At 40.8% G+C, this 5,985-nt stretch overlaps 1 long non-coding RNA gene across 1 annotated transcript; it reads left to right on the top strand.

The window, feature by feature from the left end:
• Nucleotides 1–2,320: 2,320 nt before the first annotated feature.
• On the top strand, nt 2,321–3,471 carry LOC139029218 (uncharacterized). Its single transcript, XR_011481498.1, has 4 exons — nt 2,321–2,377; nt 2,783–2,893; nt 3,013–3,040; nt 3,132–3,471. It is a non-coding gene; the product is annotated as an uncharacterized lncRNA (long non-coding RNA).
• The last annotated feature ends 2,514 nt before the right edge of the window (nt 3,472–5,985 follow it).

Below are 5,985 nucleotides of genomic sequence, written 5' to 3'. Positions count from 1 at the left end.
TATTTTTTCCAACAATTGTTTACAGACMGATTATTTCACTTATAATTCACTGTATCATAATTCCAGTGGGTTAGAAGTTTACGTACACTAAGTTGACCGTCCCTTTAAACAGCTTGGAAAATTCCAGAAAATGATGTCATGGCTTTAGAAAATTCTGATAGGATAATTGACAATATTTGAGTCAATTGGAGGTGTACCCGTGGATGTATTTCAAGGCCTACCTTCAAACTCAGTGCCTCTTTGCTTGACATCATGGGAAAATCAAAAGAAATCAGCCAAGACCTCAGAAAAACAATTGTAGACCTCCACAAGCCTGGTTCATCCTCGGGAGCAATTTCCAAACGCCTGAAGGTACCACGTTCATCTGTTCAAACAATAGTATGCAAGTATAAACACCATGGGACCACATCCTGTTTTCAGCTATCCGTTTCATCCTTACAACGAGTTGTGGACGGGTGACTGTCTGAGACAGATATTAGAGCAGTGCATTAGCTTGTTCTATAACAAAGTTTATCCCTGTGTTTCAGAGTCTATGTTGACAAATGTGAGGGGAAATGAACTAGAAAGCAATGAAGAACCAGGTAAGAAAGAAAGTTTCCTCAAAATTCATATCTATAGTYAGTAGAYTTTTAGTTGAGAACATTCAACAGGCTCCCATTTAGTAAGTGACCTATGCAGCACAAACACTGACATGCCAAACAAGCCAATCCCCTATTACAATTCAAGGCCTTCTGATCCCAATTGAGAACCACTGATGCACTCAAAGCATTTCAAATCAACACAGGTTCATACAGAGACTGAGGACCTAACTGGACCTTTCTTTAATCCTAACTGACCTAAAACAGGGAATTTTTACTAGGATTAAATGTCAAGAATTGTGAAAAACTGAGTTTGAAGGTATTTGGCTAAGGTGTATGTAAACTTACGACTTCAACTGTAACTGTTTAACTTTGAATAAGATCTACTACTACTACTACTACTACGCTACTACTAAAATACTACTGCTACTGCTAATAATACTGCTACTTGGCTACTACTACTACTACTACTACTACTGCTGCTTCTAGTACTACTACTACTACTACAACTACAACTGCTGCTTCTAGGCTACTACTACAACTAGGCTACTACTACTACAACTACTACTAGGCTACTACTGCTACAACTACTACTAGGCTACTACTGCTACAACTACTACTAGGCTACTACTGCTACTTGGCTACTACTAGGCTACTACTACTTTTTTTATTTTTTTTATTAAAATGTTTTATTTAATCCTTATTTAACTAGGCAAGTCAGTTAAGAACAAATTCTTATTTACAATGACGGCATAACAAAAGGCAAAGGCCTGCTGCGGGGACGGGGGCCTGGGATGAAAATAAATAAATAAATACAATATAAATATAGGTCAAAACACACATCACAACAAGAGAGACAACACTACATAAAGAGAGACCTAAGACAACAACATAGCAAGGCAGCAACACATGACAACACAGCATGGTAGAAACACAACATAACAACAACATGGTAGCAACACAACATGGTAGCAGCACAAAACATGGTACAAACATGGTACAAGCTACTACTACTACTAATAATAATAATAGTAGTACTACTACTACTACTGCTACTACTACTAGTGCTACTACTGCTACTACTACACTACTACTACGGACTAAAGACATCAAGTTTAATCTGTGAAAGTGTTTTTCTGCTCTACTAATAATACTGCTACTAGGCTACTACTGCTACAACTACTACTACACAACTACTACTACTACTACTACTACTACTAGGCAACTGCTACTATTAGGCTACTACTACTGTTACTACTACTAAYACTACTGCTACTACTACTACTACTACTACTACTACTATTACTACTACTGCTACTACTATGCTACGACCACTAACGCTACTACTACTACTAATACTACTACTATTACTAACTACTTGCTACTACTATGCTACTACCACTACTGCTAACTACTACTACTATCTTACTACTACTAACTACTACTACTGCACTGCTGCTGCTGCTGGCTGTGCTACTACTACTTCTACTACTGCTACTACTACACTACTACTACTACTATTATGGACTAAAGACATCATCAAGTTCAATCTGTGAAAGTGTTTTTTCGCTCTGTTTCACATTGAATTAAATACCACTGTCCTCATCTGTCTTATCTACATGCACATCCTGTTTTCAGCTATCAGTTTCATCCTTACAACGAGTTGTGGACGGGTGACTGTCTGAGACAGATATTAGAGCAGTGCATTAGCTTGTTCTATAACAAAGTTTATCCCTGTGTTTCAGAGTCTATGTTGACAAATGTGAGGGGAAATGAACTAGAAAGCAATGAAGAACCAGGTAGGAAAGAAAGTTTCCTTAAAATTCATATCTATAGTTAGTAGACTTTTAGTTGAGAACATTCAACAGGCTCCCATTTAGTAAGTGGCCTATGCAGCACAAACACTGACATGCCAAACAAGCCAATCCCCTATTACAATTCAAGGCCTTCTGATCCCAATTGAGAACCACTGATGCACTCGAACCATTTCAAATCAACACAGGTTCATACAGAGACTGAGGACCTAACTGGACCTTTCTTTAATCAGACTGAAGAAAAAGTCAACACATTGCATTCGGCAGCTCTCACGTGTAAACTGTCCTCTTGAGCAATACAAGCAACTGATTGCAGCTGCTTTCACAACATGCTGTTGATGACTTAGTCTGCATATTACATTCTTAACATTGTGTGGTGGTTTTTCTCAGATGCCACATATGCTTGGATTGGGGCAGGGATCGGGCTCTTCTTTGCTATCTGTTTTATTGGCAGCAAGCTCTACATGATTAAAAAGTACATGCTTGATAATGAAGTTTCAGGTAAATGCATAAGCACTACTGCATAGTAGCATACCTACGTATATAGCTTTACATTTCTCTACACTGAATATAATTCCCTGATAAATGTGAAACTGAAAAGCATTCTTTACTTGTTTTAGAGGATTCCGTAAAAAGACCATCTCTTCGGTAAGTGGACAGTATCTAACATGACGGTAGTATCTATATAAATCAAATTTTACTTAACTTCCCATGTGTGGTTTTATTCCTTTGCTCATAGAACTACTTTGGTGGACATGAAGGACTGAAGAAGAGTAACTGATAGATGAAGAGAGCAGGACACCAGGGGAATACTGAAGATAAATGGCATCTACTAATCTACTAATGTAATTCACTGTTTGGGCAAACACAATGTGAATAACAATTTAGTAATGTGTGTTGGAAGAGGGTCCACCCTATGTTCCCTCAGCCCTATGTTCTCTCAGCCCTATGTTCCCTCAGCAATATGTTCCCTGAGCCCTATGTTTCCTCAGCCCAATGTTCCCTCAGCCCTATGTTCCCTCAGCCCTACGTTCCATCAGCCCTATGTTCCCTCAGCCCTATGTTCCCTCGGCCCTATGTTCCCTATCAAAGCTACTTAGTATATAACATGATTTGACGTCTTTTATCTGTGGCCAATGACCTTGAGCCTCCTTGATGGGCACTTATAATGTAACTCTATGGCAGCACCCAAGGGCTAATTTTGCGAGTGACATAGGTCCCCTTAAGTGACAGAACACTGAGCCAATCACGGCGCAACTAGAGAACATTACCAAACACTGGCTGCCCCCCCCACCACAAAAAGCACTGAGCTAAGCCAAAACACCAGCATTTTGGACTGCCTTACTCAAGAAAGCAGAAAAGAGACAGTTTGTATGGAGGCTTTATTAACTCAATTATTATTTATTTTTACATTGTTTTTCAAACTGATATGTGACACGTATTGATGCTAAAATAACATGCAAAACAAGCAACCAAACATTTAGCTAAAAGTGTGGAGCTCAAAAATGCACCACCTGCCACTTTATTTTAATTTTTTTATTTCATTTTATTTAAACCAGGTAGGCAGCTGAGAACAAGGTTCTCATTTATAAACTGCGACCTGGCCAAGATAAAGCAAAGCAGTGTGACAAAAAAACAACAACACAGAGTTACACGTGTACAGTCAACAAAAGTACAGTCAATAACACAATAGAAAAATCTATATACATGTGTGCAAATGGAGTAAGGAGGTAAGGATATAAATAGGCCATTAGTAGCGAAGTAATTACAATTTAGCAAATTAACACTGGAGTGATAGATGTGCAAGTAGAAATATTGGTGTGCAAAAGAGCAAAAAAAGTAAATAAAAACAATATGGGGATGAGTTGGATGGTAGTTGGATGTTGGATGGGCTATTTAAGATGGGCTGTGTACAGCTGCAGCAATCTGTAAGCTGCTCCAATAGCTGATGCTTAAAGTTTAGTGAGAGAATAAGTCTCCAACTTCAGCGATTTTTGCAATTCGTTCCAGTCGTTGGCAGCAGAGAACTGGAAGGAAAGGTGGCCCAAGAAAGGTGTTGGCTTTGGGGATGACCAGTGAGATATACCTGCTGGAGGCGCGTGCTACGGGTGGGTTTGTTATGGTGACCAGTGAGCTGAAGGTAAGGCTGGCAGCTTACCTAAGCAAAGACTTATAGATGACCTGGAAGCCAGTGGGTCTGGCGACCGAATAGGTAGCAAGGGCCAGCCGACAGAGCATACAGTCTCAGTGGTGGTGGTATATGGGGCTTTGGTGACAAAACGGATGGCACTGTGATAGACTGCATCCAGTTTGCTGAGTAGAGTGTTGGAGGCTAATTTGTAAATGACATCGCCGAAGTCAAGGATCGGTGGATAGTCCGTTTTACGAGGATATGTTTGGCAGCGGTGAGTGAAGTATGTTTTGTTGCAAAATAGGAAGCCGATCTAGATTAATTTGGATTGGAGAATGCTAATATGAGTCTGGAAAGAGAGTTTACAGTCTAGCCAGACACCTAGGTGTTTGTAGTTGTCCACATATTTCAAGTTCAGAACCGTCCAGAGTAGTGATGCTAGTCGGTCGAGAGGTGTGGGCAGCGATCGGTTGAAGAGCATGCATTTATTTTACTAGCGTTTGAGAGCAGTTGGAGCCACGGAAGGAGAGTTGTATGGCATTGAAGCTCGTTTGTGAGGTTTGTTAACACAGTGTCCAAAGAAGAAGCCAGATGTTAACAATGCTGGCGTAGATAATTTGTCAGAAGAGAGGTCCATCGGTGGGACCTTGTTTCCTAGCCTCCATAAAGTGGGCAGCTGAGGAGGTGCTCTTATTCTCCATGGTTTAAGTTCCCAAACTTGGGTTAGAGTGCTACAGGCATGCAACATTTCTGTTTGAAAAAGCTTAGCTTTGTTTTCCTAACTGACTGTGTGTCATTGGTTCCTCATGACTTCCTGAAAAAGGTTGCATATCGCAGGGACTATATTGATGCGAGTGCAGTCCGCACAGGACTGTTTTGTGCTGGTCGGGGCAACCAGTCTGACGTGAAATCAAGGCTATATCTACCTGCTCTAGTTCTACATTTTTTGAAAGGGAACATGCTTATTTAATGTTGAGGAAATTACTCTTTAAAGAACAACCAGGGCAGTCCTCTTACTGGACGGATGGTGTCAACTATCCTTCCAGGATACCCGGGCTAGGTGATTAGAAAGGCCTTGCTCGCAGGAGAAGTGTTTTAGGGAGGGCATTGACAGTGAATGAGGGAGTGTTTCGTTTGCCGCGGACCATAACGGATCAGGCAATGCAGGCAGTGATCGCCTGAGATCCTGATTGGAAAACAGCAGAGGTGTATTGGAGGGCAAATTGGTCAGGCATAATACTCCAATGAAGGGTTGCCCATTGTTTACAGATTTAGGCTGTACCTGGTGGGTTTCCTTGATCATTTGATGTGAGATTGAGGGCATCTAGCTTAATTGTAGACGACCGGGGGTGTTAAGCACTATCCAGTTTAGGTCACCTGATACAGAACAACTGCTGAAGATTCAGAATGGTGGGACAAATCAATTCACATATGCATGTCCAGGGCACAGCGCGGAGGCTGA

Source organism: Salvelinus sp. IW2-2015, linkage group LG18 (genome assembly GCF_002910315.2).
Source record: "Salvelinus sp. IW2-2015 linkage group LG18, ASM291031v2, whole genome shotgun sequence".
In the NCBI taxonomy this organism is placed as follows: domain Eukaryota; kingdom Metazoa; phylum Chordata; class Actinopteri; order Salmoniformes; family Salmonidae; genus Salvelinus; species Salvelinus sp. IW2-2015.
This window is presented reverse-complemented; position numbering and strand designations above follow the sequence as displayed.